This window comes from Podarcis erhardii, assembly GCF_964252035.2.
Source record: "Podarcis erhardii genome assembly, chromosome: 2".
Lineage (NCBI taxonomy): Eukaryota > Metazoa > Chordata > Lepidosauria > Squamata > Lacertidae > Podarcis > Podarcis erhardii.
In genome coordinates this window covers 110,205,980-110,225,356 of record NC_138498.1, presented here as the reverse complement: position 1 = coordinate 110,225,356, position 19,377 = coordinate 110,205,980, and the positions used below count along the sequence as shown (strand labels likewise).

The following is a 19,377-nucleotide window of genomic DNA, read 5'->3' as shown; positions in this document are numbered from 1 at the left end:
TAAAGATGGAGTTCAAAATGTATTTTACTTTGGTGTGGAGTGAAATTTGTCCCCCTTGATATGTTCTCTACTCTTTTATGACATGGCCTATGAACGATCAATCACATTGTCTTCATTCACAAGTTAATACTAACAGAAATCCTTCCCTTTCTCTCTCCAGGTGGTGCAATGACTAAATACTACAAAGACTGTGGCGATGCAAAATCGAAAGCGTACTGTGGAAAAGATTGGGAAAAAGATAAGAAAATACATAAATTGTTATGCTGTGAGACTAATCAATGTAATTAATGATTTAGCAGTGATCCCTGGATTGCAAGAGGTTGGACTAAACTTGGGGTATCTTCCAACCCTCTAGTTCTGTGATTCTGTGAATATTGCATTCCTAAATCATTTCAACCTGTCCAGGGACCTCATGGTAGAGAGTGGGTAAGAAATTCTGTGGTGGTGGTGGTGTTATCCTTTCGAGTGTGGATCTCAGAAAGACATAACAGTTTCTTAAGAATAATTTTTTATTAACCGACCAATCACATCAAATCAAACCAAATTACATAAATTCCAAATTACACAGCCGAATTTTAAATTTTAGTTGCGGGTACCCATATTTCAAGTTCCGAAGGGATCCAATCAACTTCTTGCTTCTTACTGCTGTTTTAATGTCCACAAATCTAACCTTATGATGTTCACAGTACTATCCAGTCCTTTCTTATTATTTTTCCACATCTCTTGTTGTTATTTTCATATATTTTTCCTTTCTCTTTGTGACCTCTGATAGTCTCCGCAAGCTGGTTAGAACAGTTTGTAATCCTGCGTGGATATATATATATTTTTATCCAGTAGCCATATCCAGACGTTTTCCATATAACATCACTTCCATACAAGGGAGGCTGCCTACTCCCATAACAGCCTCTTAATTACCCCGTGTGGGTCGGAGAGATGGTATTGTCGGCCATCTTCCAATGCGCCCCCTAGTGGCCCCTTGACATAACAGTTTCTTTGTCCTTTCCACGTGGTGAAAGCAAGGTCTTCCCACTGCAATTCAAATGACAGATGAAAGCTCTTTGCAGGTGTTCTGATGCCATCAGAACAAGCAGGCTGCAGGGGAAAGGCAAGACTGCCTCCTCCCCTTTCCCATCCTCATCACCATCTCTGAACTGATGGCTGTCAGTGTGACACAGGGAGCTTTCTGTATTCATGGAAGGTTTCCGCACCAAAGACCACTCATTTCCCAGAGTCCTAAATGCATGAGAAACCTTCATGAGTACAGAAGCTTTTCTGCTTCGCAGTGCACAGTACCCAGCAATGGAATGACTGTCTATGCATAGCTGTGAATCAAATACTGTATTGGCCTGGATATTAGCCGCACCCGAATATAAGCTGCACCTTTAAAATTCAAGGGGTAGGGGATAAAAAAATACAATACCCGAATATAAGCGGCTCCCTTAAAATTCCGCAGGCACTCACACCCGTCCTGTTTTACCGTATGTCTGTTTCAGCAGCGATATCGCAAAAGCCTAAGGCCGTGAACTTAAGCTGCACTTTAACTTTTCACAGTCGGAATTTGGGAAGAAAGTGCGGCATATTCGGGCCAATACGGTACTCATTCACAGCTTTGCTTCTCCTCTGTGCTCTAGGGAGCAGGTCCACTCATTTGTGTTCACTCATTTAGACATCCTTTCATTGTCTTATTGCTTGAAAAATGACCCCCCCCCAAAAAAGTGCACAGTTTCCTTCGGAACTGGAGTGGACTGTGGTATTTCTTGATGAGGTCATGGGCACCTGCCAAGCAGTGCTGTGCGCAGTCTGCTTTCCTGGAAACAGCAGGACTCTTTATCTGGTTCTCATTTCCAGTAAAGCACATGTGGGTCATTCCCATTGGCCACATTCCCCATATCTTACATCAAGACCATCTTCCAACATTTTGAGGCAACATTGGTAGAGTTCCTGTTTTATAGATTCTTAGCTGAAGAAGATATCATACTTTTTAACCAGATGCTTCAGTGTTTTATTTGGAGCAAAGTTTAAAAGTTGTAATTATGTTTTAATCTATATTTGTTGCCCATGTAATTGTTGTTTTTTGATTTTTTGAAAACATTGAAAACATTGTTCTTTGTATTTTCCCTTCCTCAGGGCTCATTTATGTGTGATGCGCTTACATCTGTCATAAACTGAAATGCATTCACTGGTCTTCTGTTAATGTAGTTGCAATAAATATTTCACACTGATTTCAGTCCCTTGTCCATTATATCTGCTCACTGTCCTCTCACCTGCTGGCGGAAAGTGACAGGGCACACTGTTTTGAGTGTTGGCAAGAAATAGGCAGAGTGAAAAATAAAAGAGAAAAACTCAATTTTGGATTAAAAAACACACACACCTAAATTCCAGCCTTAGGGGCAGGGGATATATAAACCTCTACTAATAATGAAACTACAGGGATATCTTGGTTCTCAAACTTAATCCATTCCGGAGGTCTGTACCAAAACAAAAGCGTTCCAAAACTTCCTGTTTAGGGAAGTTTTTTATGTTTGATGTTTTATCGTGTTTTTAATATTATGTTGGGAGCTGCCCAGAATGGGCGTTAGGGCCAGATTATCATCATCATCATCATCATCATCATCATCATCATCATCATCATCAAAGTATAGCTGAAAATCACTAGCAAAAATGCATTATATTAGGGCAAATTGCCTGCAAATATGTGTATGCCACTCAAAGCTTTGTATAAAATGGTGTGCATTAGAAATTCAGTTGTAAAACCCTTTGTGGATCTTTACGTTATGATTATTCCCCCTGCATTTCCTTTATACTTTCAATTTTTGCTAATCTTTTGTCAGGGAATGCTCTGAAAAGGAAGGTTGGGGAATGCAGATGCAGGCAGATCAGCTCAGTTCAGAAGAGGAGGGGGAATATCCACTGACCCCCCTCGCCTCCAGCATTCTCAGAAGCAGAGAGAGAGAGTCAGACTTGCACACAGCAAAGAGAGGAGCTGCCCAGTTTTGAGATAAGGATGAGATAACCAGAAGGAAGGGGGCAGTTGGGCGACACATCAATCGAGAGTGTAGAGGAAGCCCCTCAGACTCATCGGTCTGAACGTATCAGAGAACAAAGGAGACAGAGATGGGGAAGAACTTCGTGCTCCTTGCTGCGGAAGTCGCAAGGATGATTCAGAGTAAGGAACTGTTCTCATTGCTGAGGGTTGCCTGCTTGTGTTGGTAACATGGTGCTGCAATAAAAAGGACTATAAAACTACCAACGGCTCGCTAATTCTTATAAGTGAGCTACTGAAGGGGAAGAGGGACATCTTTAATTATTCCTTACTTTAATTCTTTTAGCTACAAGTTTTACATCAATCCTACTCATGAAATTAATTGTTTACAATAATTTTTCTAATAAACTATATACTCCTCCCATTCTTTATGAAAGGTTACCTCTTCCTGGTTTCTAACTGTTCCCGTGAGCTTTGCCATTTTGGCATAGTCAATTAATTTTATCTGCCACTCTTCCTTGATAGGGACTGTATCTTTTTTCCATCTGGGCAGCAATGGTCACGCACATAAAGATTTTTTTTTCCTGATCCATCGGTTTCTCCACACCAATTATTCCTAAAAGAAAAGTTTCTGGTATCTTAAAAAAAAAATCTTCAACATATTTTTTCAACTCATTATAAAACATTTCCCATAAATCTTTTACTACTTTACACTTCCACCACATATGATAGAAGACACCCTCTTTCTCTTCACATTTCCAGTATACGTTTGATTTCAATTTATACATTTAAGCTAATTTACTAGAGGTTAAATATCATCAATACATCATTTTTGTACAGTCCCCCCCCCAAAGTATAAGTAAAGGTAAAGGGATCCCGACCATTAGGTCCAGTTGTGGCCGACTCTGGGGTTGTGGCGCTCATCTTGCTTTATTGGCCGAGGGAGCCGGCGTACAGCTTCCAGGTCATGTGGCCAGCATGACTAAGCCGCTTCTGGCAAACCAGAGCAGCGCTTGGAAACTCCGTTTACCTTCCCGCCGGAGCGGTACCTATTTATCTATTTGCACTTTGACGTGCTTTCGAACTGCTTGGTTGGCAGGAGCAGGGACCGAGCAACGGGAGCTCACCCTGGCACGGGGATTCGAACCGCCTACCTTCTGATCGGCAAGTCCTAGGCTCTGTGGTTTAACCCACAGTGCCACCCGCGTCCCTACCCCAAAGTATAGCATGCTGTAAATTTTAAATCCTCAGTCCATTACCTCTGCCACGCAGCCATATTATAACCAAAGTCTCTTGCCCAGTGTATTTGACCTCCTCATCTTTTGTTTGCCATTCCAATCATAGTTTATACATTTTGGAAAATAATTCATTTTTTATTTTCTAGCAACTCTTTTTCAAACTGAGACATTTTATTTTAAAAAAACCCTCTTCTTTTTATCCAACTTAAATACTTCATTAAGCTGATAATACTGCAACCAATGACCAGTATCTTCCCAGCTCTTGGGGCGACGCACGTGCCCTGTGCCCAGGAGCGGGGCCAGATGCCCATAGGGCAGGGTGAGCCAGGGCAGGATGCTCCGTGGGGCCTCCAAGGAGTCTGCTTGCCTCCTCCCACTCAGCTGCCCTACATTTTGGGGGGGAAGGCAGCAGGCAGACGCAGGAGAGGTGTGTGGCTCGGGCACGCTGCAGGCCCTGTGGTGAGTGCCACCGCCTCAGTGGTGACACCCAGGGCAGCCCTACCACACACCCCTTCCTCTGCTCCTGTATCTTCCCATCACTTTCCTAACCACAGGTATTGATGCAGCCTGGGCATTGGTAGATTGGCATCCACGCTGCAGAGTCACAAAATTCCAAGAAGAAGCAAACAAATGGCAGCTGGTATGATTACAGTGACCTGTGTGTTTGAGTATGCTTTAAAATAGATGGGCTATTTAAGGAACTCATAGGGACGTGGGTGACGCTGTGGGTTAAACCACAGAGCCTAGACTTGCCGATCAGAAGGTTGGCGGTTTGAATCCACGCGACGGGGATGAGTTCCCATTTGCTCAGTCCCTACTCCTGCCAACCTAGCAGTTCAAAAGCACATCAAAGTGCAAGTAGATAAATTGGTACCTCTCTGGCTGGAAGGTAAACAGAGTTACCGTGTGCTGCTCTGGTTCGCCAGAAGTGGCTTAGTCATGCTGGCCACATGACCCGGAAGCTGTACGCCAGCTCCCTCGGTCAGTAAAGTGAGAAGAGCGGCAGAACCCCAGAGTCGGCCACGACTGGACCTAATGGTCAGGGGTCCCTTTACCCTTTAAGGAACTCATACCCCTTAGCATAGCACTAGCATATTCAGATGGTTCTACTTGTACTCAGCAACCAAGATCAAATGGCCTCACTCAACTGACTAACCAGAAAACCAAGCTACCTGCCTTCTAACTCTCCCCTGTCACAAGCATCAACCCCAGCTTTGATTCTATGTGACTCAACCAACCAAGAAATATGGAGGTGGACAGGGAACCCATTAAAAGGAATAAATATTCCCTTCACATAAGATAGTATCTGAGGTCTGGGACAATCTTTATAGCTTCCTTCTGATCCCTCCATAGCTTATTCGGATTTGTCTCAATGATCAGTACACGATGCCCCAAACAGCTTGAGGGAACTGCTACCACATCCCTTGCTGTTTAAAACCACCAGAGCATACTGCCTTTCATAAAAAGGCATTTATTTTTTTCCATAAAAGCTATATTCAGCCTGTTTCCTCAAACCAACTGATGTGTAGCTGACTAACGACTTATTGGCTGGAGGCCAGCTCTGTAGTTTCTCAGTTGCCAGCCTTTAAAAGCAGCCTCTTCATTTTTTTAAAAAAGCTTTCCAATGGGGCAAGGCTTCTTTCTTGACAACCGAGGCCCACGAATGGCTCAGGCTTGGCTGCTTACATTCTGTGTTTTACTTTGCCTCAGGTCTGGAGGTAAGTCTCCGCATTACTGAGAGCCAGTGTGGTGTAGTGGTTAAGAGCGGTAGACTCGTAATCTGGGGAACCGGGTTCGCTTCCCCGCTCCTCCACATGCAGCTGCTGGGTGACCTTGGGCCAGTCACACTTCTCTGAAGTCTCTCAGCCTCACTCACCTCACAGAGTGTTTGTTGTGGGGGAGGAAGGGAAAGGAGAATGTGAGCCGCTTGGAGACTCCTTCGGGTATTGATAAAGTGGGATATCAAATCCAAACTCTTCTTCTACTAACTCAGGATGGTTAAAACAAAAAGCAGTCCCCTAGTTATTGTATGTTATTCCTCCACCTCATTTCCTAAAATGGAGAAATCTCCAAATGGGCTTTGCAGCATTGGTGTCATTACTCGGCATGTTTGGGTAAATGTTGAGTTTGTGTCAGAGCTCAGTTCTGCAGACAGCAGTGTGCCCTCTTTTTCTTTTTAATTCTCTTGTTCACCATCAAGGAGAGGAACACAACCCCTACAGGACCAAGCCACAAATATGCCTACAATTTCCATATCAAAATTGATACAAATTTAGACCGATTTTCAAAGGGGGAAAAAATCCTTCCTCTTACTGTTAGCTTTCGGTGCCAATAGGATTTGGGGAGCTTAAGACAATAAATATTGATGCATCCCTACTTAAATTAGGACGGTTGTTGCTGAGGTCTCACGGGTACTATGTGTTGTGGCACAGACAGCTGCCTATTAGGAAGGAAAAATTTTAAAAAGCCAGAAAGTGAAAGGAGACCCAGGACCTCTGCAAAACACTGAGAGCTTGGAGCCCCGGGTATAACCTAGAATCAGGGGTCAGCAAACTTTTTCAGCAGGGGGCCGGTCCACTGTCCCTCAGACCTTGTGGGGAGCCAGACTATATTTTGAAAAAAATAATAATGAACGAACTCCTATGCCCCACAAATAGCCCAGAGATGCATTTTAAATAAAAGCACACATTCTACTCATGTAAAAACAAGCTGATTCCTGACCGTCCGCGAGCCGGATTTAGAAGGCGATTGGGCCTTAGTTTGCCTACCCATGAGTCCTAGAACAAAGCCCCTGATTTGGTGAGTTGTAAAGTAATGTTTTCAGGAACAAACAGTAAAATCAAAACCTCCTCTCTTTTGCAGTAGATGCTGTAAAGTGCAAAAAATGCAGTTCATTTGCTCCAGGCCCAATATGCAGTGAGGGTTTTGAGGAATGTGAAGGAGAATTCTGCAGCTTGATGGAACTGTACAGTGGTAAGGAGACTTTCCTCTTTAAATTCTTCGTTTGTGTGACTAGGGGGGCGCAGGGCACCTGTCTTCTCAGGTGTCATAAGGAGCCCTGCTAGATCCGACCAAAGGTCCATCTAGTTCAGCATTCTGTTTCCAAGTGGTCAAAAGAACCATACATAGCCTTCATAGCTATGAAGGACTTGCTGACAAATTTATTGACAGCTGCACAAATTATAATAGCTAGGAAGTGGAAGGGGCAAGCAGAATACAAAATGGAAGAATGGTATAAGAGGTGTGGGATATAGCTATTAATGATAAATTAACATGTGCCTTTAAGGTAAGACGGGGAATATGCAGGAGAAATGAATTCGTACTGTTAAAATGGAAAGGGTTCAAACCATCGCAAGAGGTGTTGAAATTTTGGGAGGTTTGATAATTACAATGGAATGGTCTTGGTGGTGGGGTGCACATTTTAATTCTTATTTATTTATTATTATTACTTTGTCATAATAATGAAGAAGAAGAAGAAGAATCACACAATCATGGAACTTTAGAAATAGAAGGGATCCCAAGTGTTATCTAGTTTAGGGTTGCCACTTTTTAAAAAGTGAAAATCCGGACACCAAAGTAAGTTTTGGAGCTTTTCTAAAAGAGATTTGCCAAAATAAATTGGAGTTTCCATAGGTCTGGGTTTCGCCAGACTTTTTACTGATTACTGAAAATCCCTCCCCCGATGCAATTTCCGAGGGTCAAATCCCAGATATGTCTGGGTAAACCCGGACTTTTGGCAGCCCTAATCTAGTTCAATAGGGCAGTGTGTGGCACTGTGGTCTAAACCACTGTGCTGCTTGGGCTTGCCGATCAGAAGGTCAGTGGTTTGAATCCCCACAACGGGGTGAGTTCCCTTTGCTCGGTCCCAGCTTCTGCCAACCTAGCAGGTCGAAAGCACGCCAGTGCAAGTAGATAAATAGGTACCGCTCCAGTGGGAAGGTAAACAGCGTTTCCGTACAGTGCTCTGGTTTTGGTGTTCCATTGCACCAGAAACAGCTTAGTCATGCTGGCTACATGACCCGGAAAAACTGTCTGCAGACAAATGCCGGCTCCCTCAGCCTGTAAAGCAAGATGAGGGCTGCGACCCCAGAGTCATAGAATCAAAGAATCATAGAGTTGGAAGAGACCACAAGGGCCATCGAGTCCAACCCCCTGCCAAGCAGGAAACACCATCAGAGCACTCCTGACATATGGTTGTCAAGCTTCTGCTTAAAGACCTCCAAAGAAGGAGACTCCACCACACTCCTTGGCAGCAAATTCCACTGTCGAACAGCTCTTACTCTCAGGAAGTTCTTCCTAATGTTTAGGTGGAATCTTCTTTCTTGTAGTTTGGATCCATTGCTCTGTGTCCGCTTCTCTGGAGCAGCAGAAAAGAACCTTTCTCCCTCCTCTATGTGACATCATCTGCTACTGGACTTAACTGTCAGGGGTCCTTTACCTTTTTAAATCTAGTTCAAGCTCTTTTTATTGCTTAGTTTGAATCTCCTTTCTTATAATTTGAAGCCACTGGTATGGGGTCTACCATCTGGAGCAGCAGGAAAAAACACCTTGATGCATCTTCCATGTGACAGGCCTTCAGATAGTTGAAGATGATTATCACATCACATCTCAGTCTTCTCTCCTCCAGGCTAAGCATACCCAATTCCCTCAACTGTTCCTCATAAGGCTGAGGTGCACTATTCTGCAGCATAGTATCAGGAGCACTGCCCTGGCTGCCATAGTCCCTGCTTCCCAGGGATACCAGAGCCTCCATGCTTGCGTGGTTCCACTAGCTTTGGAAATAATGGGGTCCTTGCCAGATTCTGTGCTTCTTCGAAGAAATGAGATCAGTAGCAAGAGGCCACAAGGGGTCCACAGGAAGCCCTGTTTTGGTGCCTCAAAAGCAGCTAATGGACAGACAGATATTTTAAAATAGTTACTTAAGCAGATGACATGTTAGACAGGGATTGAAAAGGAAGCTTTTCATTCCAAGGAACAAATGGATATGTCAATTGAACATGGACCTCTTTTGCAGTAAGGGCTTCCAGACTTAGGAAAATGAATTTGGGATCCATTTTAGATCATTGTGGTAGAGATTCTGAGATTTCAGATTATAGATTTATTCTGGCATGTATCTCTCCCATCCTTTAACTTCATTTTATTTTAATGTTGATTCCCCCCTACTTTTTTTAAAGCAAATTAAAAATCAAAATTCTGTTCGAGGTATTTTACTTGGATGTGTAGTAAACCTTTGTGCTTTTTGGTATGTTCTCCTTTCTCTTGTTATGGTCTATGGATTAGGCTAATAAAATCACATTCATTCAAATGCAAATACTTTTCTTTCTCTCTCCAGTCAAAACCGGTGAATTACAACTAGTCTACAAATCCTGTCCCCCCGAATCCTTCAGAAAGTACTGTGGAAAGGTTTGGACGCGCTACAATCACGTTAAAAAGAAAGTAGACTGCTGTTTTACTGACTTTTGCATTGAGTGATTTTAATATTGTATTCTTAAATTGGTTGTGGTTGTAACAGTTATGCTGTTAGGTGTAGATCTCACAAAGACATTGTATTAAAAGAGTTCATGCTCTTGCTCCATCATGGAAGCCAGGAAGCCCTGTTTTAATTGGACAAACCACAGAAAAGGATATAGAATATATTAGCCTGATTTTTATTTTTATTAAACCATTATCCATGTCAAAATTTCCATCTATGTTCTCAAGTTAAGACGCCTAATTTTGCTATCTTTCTGTCATTGTTTCTAAGGTTCTCCCTTCCTCACTGTTATCTAGTACTACGCTAAAGCCTTTGAACAGTTAAGGCTATTTGCCAATTTGTCTTCTTCAGGAGTAAGCTGCACTGAATTCAGTGAAGCTTACTTCTGAGTCTCCTGGCTCGGGATTTTGCAGTTGCAAGATTTTGTAGACAGATTCCTCAGTCTTTCTCAACAATTTGATTTAAATATATAACTATGTGGTGTGCCCAAGAATAAGCTGTGCTGAATTCAACTGAGTTTGATGATGAGTGGCTAGGCTGGGGATTTTGCCGATGCAAGAATTTAAAGAAAGATTTCTCACTCCAGCCAAGCCATGGTATTAAACACCCAGAAAAGCAAAAACAAAACCCTCCCCTGCCCACAATATGTCTGTACAGGGATCTGAGCTGGCATGACAAACACTGCAAGCGCTAAACAAACACAGACAAGTAACAAGCCCCATCCATAGACTGTGATTTTTTTACATTGGGCACAACAGGCATCTCCCCTAACTTGGAAGCATTCTAATGATTGGTCAGTCCTTAACTGCGTTGTTAGAACCTCCCATCCCACACTTGCAGTCGAGGGGGTCAGGCTGGACCCAGACTCTCAAAATGGGTTTTGTCCATTGGATTCTGAATTCCCATCTCCCCTGAGTCCACTGAACCCTGTCCCCCGGACGCCCTGTTTGGTTAGAGAGCTGGAATATATTTTATTTTCTCTTTCCTTAATACTGCCATGTAACTGTAATGCAGCAAAGTTTAAACTATTTTGACTGGTGGGAGGTGGCTATTTGAAATATAATAGATAACTAGCAAAACATTGCTAGTTTTGCATGCAGTGCAACAATACAAACTTTCAAACACTTATTTTATCTGATGCTTCGGTGTTTTGTTTTGATGGAGTTAAATTTAAGTTGTAATCTATATTCCATTTTGTTTTCTGAGTAATCATTGTGACTGGAATTTCCCCTTGAGAATGCCGTTCCTTATCTTTTCCCTTTCTCAAGATTCATGAATGTACAATACGTTTTCATTTCCTATGAGAATTGTGATGACTATGTCTTTCATAAACTGAAAAGCGTTCTGCTAATGTAGGTGGAATAGATGTTTTAAAAATGGATTTCAGTCTTTGGTCAGTCTCACCTCCTGGCCATATCTGCTCGCTGCCCCCTCACCTTTGGGGTGCTTCCATACAGTGTGCATGGGGGCTGATTTAAGTCTGAACGAAGCAGGCTGAGTGAAAAAATAAAAGGGGGAAAACTCATTGTGTGAGTATTTTTTAAATTAAACAAAGTCCTGGACTTAGAGGGGTGGCTGGGGATAAACAAACTTCTACTAATAATGAAACTTCCTGAAAAGCAGGGGCTGTGTGGTATATCTCCTACTGATACAATCCCAGTTCTCTTCCATTATTACTTTGAAATCAGTGTAGGAGGCAGACCCTACAGGTGAACTGGAAGATTCACAGTGGCTTAAGATCTGGTCCAAGTATACCTTTAGGTCCAGGTCTGCTGACAGAGTCATGGGAACAAATAGAACAAAGCTCATTTCACCCCTCTGTGTAAGGCAGACCAGAAACCTCTTTGTGTAGTGATGAAAATGTGTCAGTATGTGGGGTGGAGGGACTGTTCTACAGCAGAGGTTCACAGTCACATAAAGTACTACAGCCATGGGCAGGACAACAAACAGGGCCTCCTTCCCATATCTTTTAATATTTCCCTAGCCTCCCCAATATCTTAAAGCCCACAGTGTGCACGGTGGCAAAGGAAACCCACTGCCCATCAGTATGAACTGTCGCGCAGTGGTAAATTAATCAAAGCAGAGTCTTCTTCATAAACAGAATAAACTTTTACTTGAGAAAATAAAGTTGTTCATAAACAGCATAGTTAAAGAGCATACACAGAGTGCTCAGCTATCTGACTCTTCACAGAGGTAGGTACAGGTAAGTAGCTGTGTTGGTCTGCTATAATCGAAACAAAATAAAAAAAAATCCTTCAAGTAGCAACTTAGAGACCAATTAAGTTTGTTATTGGTAGTGGAAGACAGAAGTGCCTGGCGTGCTCTGGTCCATGGGGTCACGGAGAGTCGGACACGACTAAACAACTAAACAACAACAGCAATTTGAAGGTATCTGAAGAAGTGTGTGTGCACACGAAAGCTCATACCAATAACAAACTTAGCTGGTCTCTAAGGTGCTACTGGAAGGAATTTTTTTATTTTGTTTCTTCACAGAGGGACAGTCTAAGTTACTGATTTACTAAAGTCCTGGAGCCACTCTGTCTGCAACAACACAACACACACACACACACACACACACACACTCAGACAATGAGGCCCACAGAGAGACTGCCTACTTTTATAGGGAGAGTGAGTCATCACTCAAGATGAGTCACAAGTCACAGTGACTTCGCAGTTTGCTGTTAACAGTCTGCAGTTAGCAAGCTTGAATGATTGTGTAGGCCTTGTAGTCCTCACTGCTTCTGCTCTCAAGAACCTTTGTCTTGTGACATGAACAAGGTGCAGAGGTTTCCTTCTGCCGTGTCAGACCGTCAGTCCATGTAGCTTAGGATTCTTTGTGCCGCATGTGGGGAAACTGTGGTTCTCTGGATGTTGCTGAGCTACAACTCCCATCATCCTTTGCCACTGGCCACCTTTGCTGGGGCCGGTGTGAGTTTGGCAACCTTGGGAGGGGGAGGGGCTCCCAAAATCTGGTGCGGACAGCCTTAAGCTACATGGACTGATGTGGTATAAGGCAGCTTCCTAGGCAGGGCAGTAGCTGCTAAACTCCACTGGAAAGCAATATCATGCCACAAGAAAATCGCTGGTGTGCCGTGAAAAATAAATTTAAAGTCACCGGTGAGCCAAAAGCACCTATTTACAGAGAAGGCTGTTTTTGTTTTAACCATTTCTTTTGTGCTTTTATCCTGTATTTTTATCTTGTGAACTGCCTTGAGATTTTTGGATGAAGGGTAGAAAATAAATTTAATAAAATAAATAAAAATATGTTTCTCACGCTGGAATCAGAGTAATAGTGTAGATGTATAACTGAGACAACGCATCATTTGTTGTTTTTGTAAAGTTAAAACCCAGTTCCAGCATGTAAAGCTGTAAAACTTACTTTGTGTGTGTGTGGTGTGAATTTATTTCTACACAAAAAGTCAGATTGGAGAGAGAACTTCCGCTGGCTATAGCAAGGTTAAAAAAAGGTAAAGGACCCCTGGACAGTTAAGTCCAGTCAAAGGCGACTATGGGGTTGTAGCACTCATCTTGCTTTTAGGCTGAGGGAGGCAGCGTTTGTCCACAGACAGCTTTCCGGGTCATGTGGCCAGCAGGACTAAACCACTTCTGGCGCAAGAGGACACCGTGACGGAAACCAGAGCGCACGGAAACGCTGTTTACCTTCCTGTCACAGCAGTACATATTTATTTACTTGCACTGGCATGCTTTTGAACTGCCAGGTGGGCAGAAGCTGGGACAGAGCAATGGGAGCTCACTCTATTGCGGGGATTTGAACCGCTAACCTTCCAATTGGCAAGCCCAAGAGGCTCAGTGGTTTGGACCACAGAGCCACCTGCTCCCTTATTGGCTACATTAATAATCTGCATGGATAGCATTCCCTGGCAATGAAGATTAAGGTGTGGACATACACCGACTAGTAGCACAGTTAGTGACAATATGGCATTCCCTTAGATGTGCTAACACTGCACACTATGCGTCTATGTTTAAAGATGGCGGCCTTACAGTGGCTGCCTCACAGAAAGCAGCTCCTTGCCGATGGAAGCATACTCTGAGTAGATTAGAGTTGACTGTGCTTCAACAATGCCAGGAAATATAAGAGAGAGATTCGCCCTCCACTCCTTGGAGGTTTTAAAGCAGAGGTTGGATGGCCATCTGTCCTGGATGCTTGAGCTGAGATTCCAGCATTGCAGGAGGTTGGACTAGATGTCCCTTGGGTCTATTCCAACTCTTCTACACTTCCACAGTTCCACAATTCCTGTGTTCAGCTTCCACTGGATTGAGGAGGATTTGTGAGTTTGGGAATATTCCCTGGTAATCCTCCTCCTGATCATGATAACACACACTCAGCAATAAGCTGCTTTGAGATGAAGAATTGCACTGTCACTTCCTGGCACCTTGGCATCACTTTATTCTCTAAAGGACACCCATGTCCTCTACAGAAAGCAAGCTGAAAATGCACCGGGCAGAAATGCCCTCACAGTGTTTCAAGCCATGAATGTGAACATATCTTCGGGGAAGAATTGACATTCATTTCGAGAAAGTCAGGCCCTACAACACTTGGGAAGAATGAGAGGTCAGCCTGCTGTTCAACACAGACATCAGTTATCTCTGAGGGGGACTCTGAATGTCTTCCCTCTAATACTCACTCCTTCTATCTCAATCATGGGTCTTCCAGGAACACAAACAAATCCCTTTCTTCTCCCCAGGTATTAATACATTACCACGCCAGTGGATTGAACCATTCTAAAGGCAACTCCGCAGAGTCACAAAACTTCAGGAATAAAACAAACAAACGGCATTAACTCTGTGACCTGTGCATTTGAGTGTGATTTAAAAACAGAGGGACTGTTAAAGGAATCAGATCAGTTATCACAACCCTAGCATATTAGGATGTTTCTCCAAGTCCTTGCAGTTAACATGCAAGAAGAAATAGCCTCACTCAGCTGACTCACCAGGTAACTTTCCATCTCTGCCCACTAATGGGCATCAACTCCACCTTTGATCCTGTATGACTCCATCAACCAAGAAATATGGAGGTGGACCAAAAACCCACTGAAAGGAACAAGAACTCCTTCCTTGTATGATAGCACCAGGTGGCCTCTGAGGTCTTGGACATTCAGTACAGCCCATTTGGATTTTTGTGAGCAATCAATGCATTATATCCCAATCAGATCAAAGGAACCACTGCCCACCCCTCCACCCCTTTGAAACCACCCCAGCATATTTCCAGAGGCTTCTTGTATCTTTCAAGCCCATCACTTCCAGGTGTCCTGAGAAGCCAATGAGGTTTCTTCTGACCTTATATAATTGCTGTGTTGAGCTTGGTTCGTCACACCTTACCAGAGGCTGAGCTGCTGCGGCTACTTACTGCCAGGAGGCCTGATCTGCCCTGCAACCCGGTGGTCTCTCAGCTGCCAGACTTCAGAACTTGCCTCCTCATACAAAAGGGGTATCAATGGGGCAGAGCTTCTTTCTTGATAATCGGGGCCCACGTGTGGCTCAGGTCTGCCTGCTTGCGTTCTGTATTTTGCTTTGCCTCAAGCCTGGAGGTAAGAAACCCCCCAACTCCTTTCTGAGCTCTGTCACATGTTAGCTGTGTGCGTCGGTGGAGATTCAGCAGGGACAATTTCTGAAAGGCAAACGTAGTCCCTGCACTCAGAATGTTTGGGCAGCTGCTGGGGCTACATCAGAATCCAGTTCTGCTGAGAGCAGTATGCCCTCTTTTTCTTTTTAAATCTCTTGTCCATCGTCAGGGAGAGGAGCACAACCTGTCACCATACGTCTGATCTCCTCAGTGCTTCCTTGAGATAGTCTTTCCCAGTGGTGTAGCGTGGGGGGTGCCAGGGGTGCCGGCCGCACCGGGCGCAACATGGGCGGGGGGCGCACTCGCACTAGCAGCTCTCTGCCCCTACTAAAATCCATGGGTTAGGAAGCCCGCGCTCGCTCGGCTTGGCGAAGAGGTCTCGGAAGGGGGAGAGCGAAGCCTTTTGCCGCGGGCAAAAAAAGGAGAGGAAGCCGGGCAGGCGGGCGGGCTGGCTGGCTGGCTGGCGGGGGTCTGGCTGCGCCTGCTGCTGCCGTTGCCGCTGCTCCCGGGCTTTGACAGCTTGGCGAAGCAGAGGGAGAGGAGGTTTATGCGGCTCTCTCTCCACTGGCCGCCTGGGTAGTGAGCCGAGCCGAGCAGGGAGTCTGGCGAGGGGGCAGGAAGAGACTTTTCCCTTTTTTCCACCTCGCCTGGTCAAAAAGGAGAGCGGAGTCTCCTCAGGGCACCCTCAGGCAGGGCAGGGCAAGGCAAGCAGAGCGAGGAGGAGAGAGAGGGGAAGGGGGGGGAAGCAGCCAGGAAACGCCGCGGTGTGGAGGGGGAATCAATTAAGGAGAGAAAGCGAAAAGCCTTAGAGAAAGGGAAAAAAGGAAAGAAAAGAGGCAGCTCCAGGAGAGCGCGGGGGAAAGAGAAGCCTCACTGCTGCTGCTTGGGAGAGTAAATTACTGTACTTGCCTTGCCCTGGGTTAGGGGGCGCAAATTACTTGCCTTGCCCCGGTTAGGGGGCGCAAATTACTTGCCTTGCCCCGGGTGCTGATAACCCACGCTACGCCGCTGGTCTTTCCCCAAAGCAGAGGTTTCCTGGCTTTGGGGGTCCACGGCTCCCTTGACGAACTACATTCTTTCTGTGGCTCCCCTGTGAGGAAATGGGCTTCAAGCCTCAGGAGCCTAGTTATGCCACCCCTTGGCTGCAGAGCTCTTCTCCCCTCTCCTTGTGAGACCTCCGGGCAGCCGTTCCCCACCACTGGGCCACCCCTGTCACAAAGAAAGATGCCTCCTCACTTGTCTGTCCATTCCCAACAGAAAGGACTAGTGGACTGGCTGGCTGGGCTCCCTCAGATACCTGCTTGCTTACTCTGAGGCTGCCTCAGCTCCTGGCAACCAGCACCCCCTGGTCAGCTCCAGAGGCACCATACGCCTGGGGAGCTTGTAGCCAGGGCTGCTGCACCAAACAGCTGCACAAGCCTTTGGGAGGCAGAGATTCAAGAGGGCATCAGAAGAGGGAGGGAAGGAAAGAGGGATGAAGGCTAGTGTTGCCCACAGCCCCCCTGACCATCATTCAAGGCACTCCAAGGTGCCATGACACACTGGTTGAAAACCACTGAACTAGAGTGACTCCACACTGAAGGGAGTTTTGGTGTCAGACTCTTTTAGCAGCTGGATGGATGTCACTTTGGGGTGGGAGACCAAAGATGCCTCCTGCCATGGACTCCCTAAGAGAAGTGTTAGAGCCCGTCTCTTCCATGCAGAAAACCCCAGGTTAACCCCCCTCCTCCAGGCATCTTTAATCAATAGGTTCAGGGAGAAGAAGATGAAGCATCCTGAGACTCTGGGGACAAAAGTGGGGGAAGTGGAGAGAGAGCTTGACTTGGTGTTTGAGAGCTCCCTATGTTTGAGGAGGTGAGTCATGCTGTCCTCTCATGATATAAGATTTTTTTTTCATTTGTGTGTGAAGATATAGTCTTGTATCCAATGTATCTTAACTAATATTATTAAGAGGGGAGCACCTGGGGTTTCACCAGCACTATGGTTTGCTGTGCAGCAGCTGCCCATTAGGAAAGAGAACCGTTAAAAGGGGGAGAAGTGTTAGGATTAGCAGGGCTTGGGTGTAAGACCCAAGATTGTCAGCCCTTGATCCATTCCTTAACAAAGCTCCTGATTTAATGAGTTATAAAGTAAGGACATTGTTTGCATGGATACATGTTTGTCTTTTGCAGTGGATGCTATCGAATGCAGATCATGCATTTCAAATAATCCTGACGAACCATGCGAACCGAGTGATGGGAAGTGTACCGGAGTCATTTGTGTATTGGGAGAAATATTTTCAGGTAATGAGTCTGTCCCAGCTACAGTCCTTCTTTGTGTATGCTGGACTAGGATGACTGGAATCTGAGGAGGGTCACGGACTCCTGACTTTTCAGTGGTGGTAAGCGCTCAAGAAGAGCCCCGTTGGATCTGACCAAAGATCCATCAATGATGTGGGGTAAACTTTGTCCTTTAAAATGCATTCTCTTTTGCTATGAACAAATTCAGTCACATTCTCTCCATACTTGTTACTAACACAAATACTTCTCTTTCTCTCTCCAAAAGAAAATGGAGACAAGGTTCAATACTTCAAAGAATGTGGCAGTGAAGAATCGAAGGAGCTTTGTGGAAAGGAATACACATTGGAAAAAAAAGAGAAAATTACATGCTGCGAAACTGACTTATGTAATGAATAGTTTTCCTAGATTGTTCCAATCTGTCCAGCAACCTCATGGCACCACAATTCAAATAACAGACAAAAGCCCTCTGCAGACTTTCTGATGCAGACCTACTGGGGGGAGCCAAACCCACAGTCTCCACCCCAATTATCCTCATCTCCCTCCACAAATTGGAGCCTGGCTGTGTGAGGTGGGCAGTCTTCTGTATTTGTGGAGGGTTCCCACCAGTGCTTTTCTTCAACATGCCGGAGTGCAGTTCCAGCACCTCTCAGGTGGGTGCCATTTTGGTCCCACTTCTTCCCTTCACGTACCTAAAACAAAGCCCAAAGCAAATATTTCAAGTCAAAACAGAAGCTGGCCAGTGTGTGTGAGTTTACATCTATGACTCCACCTAGCTCTTATCTGCTCGTAGCTGTAATTGGTCAAGCTATGGGGTGGGGCCAATTCATATTTCCTCTTCTTCAACACATTTCCCATGTAGACAGGCTTAAAGCTTTCCAGCCAGGCCTCTACTGTTGCATGCATGTGCCTTTGTGCAAGGGCCCTTCCAAGCTGCCCTAGCCATCACCTAAGTCTAAGAGGAGGTGAGGATGCATTTAATTGACTTGCACTAGAACCAGGGGCACCAGCATCTATTCAGGGCTGCCCCAGGTCGCCCGGCGACTTGCTATAACAACTTCTTGGTGAGTTCCGGCACCTGTTTTCAGCACTAGTTCCCACACAACCACTGATTCAACCACTGATTTCCCAGAGTCCAAAATGCATAGGGAGCCTCCAAGAGGACAGGAGATTTCTCCCCCTTGACAGTACTTGGCATCAGAACAACTGGCTATGCATTCCTGTGAATCAAATGCTCATCATGAGAGCCAGTGTGGTGTAATGGTTAAGAGCGATAGAACCGGGTTCTGGGGAACCGGGCTCGTGCCTCCGTTCCTCCACATGCAGCTGCTGGGTGACCTTGGGCTAGTCACACTTCTCCGAAGTCACTCAGCCCCACTCACCTCACAGAGTGTTTGTTGTGGGGGAGGAAGGGAAAGGAGAATGTTAGCTGCTTTGAGACTCCCTTAGGTAGTGATAAAGCGGGATATCAAATCCAAACTACTACTACTACTACTACTCCTCCTCCTCCTCCTCCTCCTCCTCCTCCTCTTCTTCTTCTTCTTCTTCTTCTTCTTCTTCTTCTTCTTCTTCAGTTCAACTGCTTTGCTCCTCCTCTGGTCACTTCGTGTGTGTGTCCTCATTTATGTATGTTTTCATTGTTTTATTATTTGGAAAATAATGTCCCCTAAGTGCATAATTGTCTGAGGGACTGGAGTGGGTTGTGGCATACTGTGATTATTAATATTATGCATATGGAAGCAATAGGATGAATAAAATCTGACTCTTCTGGAAATAAAAATTTTCCAGTCTAAAATTATGGTTCAAAAGCTTTACTAACAGAA

General features: G+C 44.9%; 3 long non-coding RNA genes across 3 annotated transcripts in view; 2 read left to right on the top strand and 1 right to left on the bottom strand.

Moving 5' to 3' along the window:
- The first annotated feature begins 5,760 nt into the window (after positions 1-5,760).
- LOC309337410 lies at positions 5,761-11,219 on the top strand. Its single transcript, XR_014154268.1, has 3 exons — positions 5,761-5,939; positions 7,084-7,194; positions 9,554-11,219. It is a non-coding gene; the product is annotated as an uncharacterized lncRNA (long non-coding RNA).
- A 3,696-nt stretch (positions 11,220-14,915) lies between these two features.
- On the top strand, positions 14,916-18,157 carry LOC309337349. The gene is made up of 3 exons (XR_014154184.1): positions 14,916-15,243; positions 17,450-17,560; positions 17,823-18,157. It is a non-coding gene; the product is annotated as an uncharacterized lncRNA (long non-coding RNA).
- Positions 18,158-18,306: 149 nt separating this feature from the next.
- Positions 18,307-19,377, bottom strand: part of LOC309337356 — a 52,652-nt gene continuing 51,581 nt past the window's right edge. The window contains exon 2 of the long non-coding RNA XR_014154197.1: positions 18,307-18,734. This is a non-coding gene — a long non-coding RNA (uncharacterized lncRNA). The remainder of the gene's footprint in view (positions 18,735-19,377) is intronic.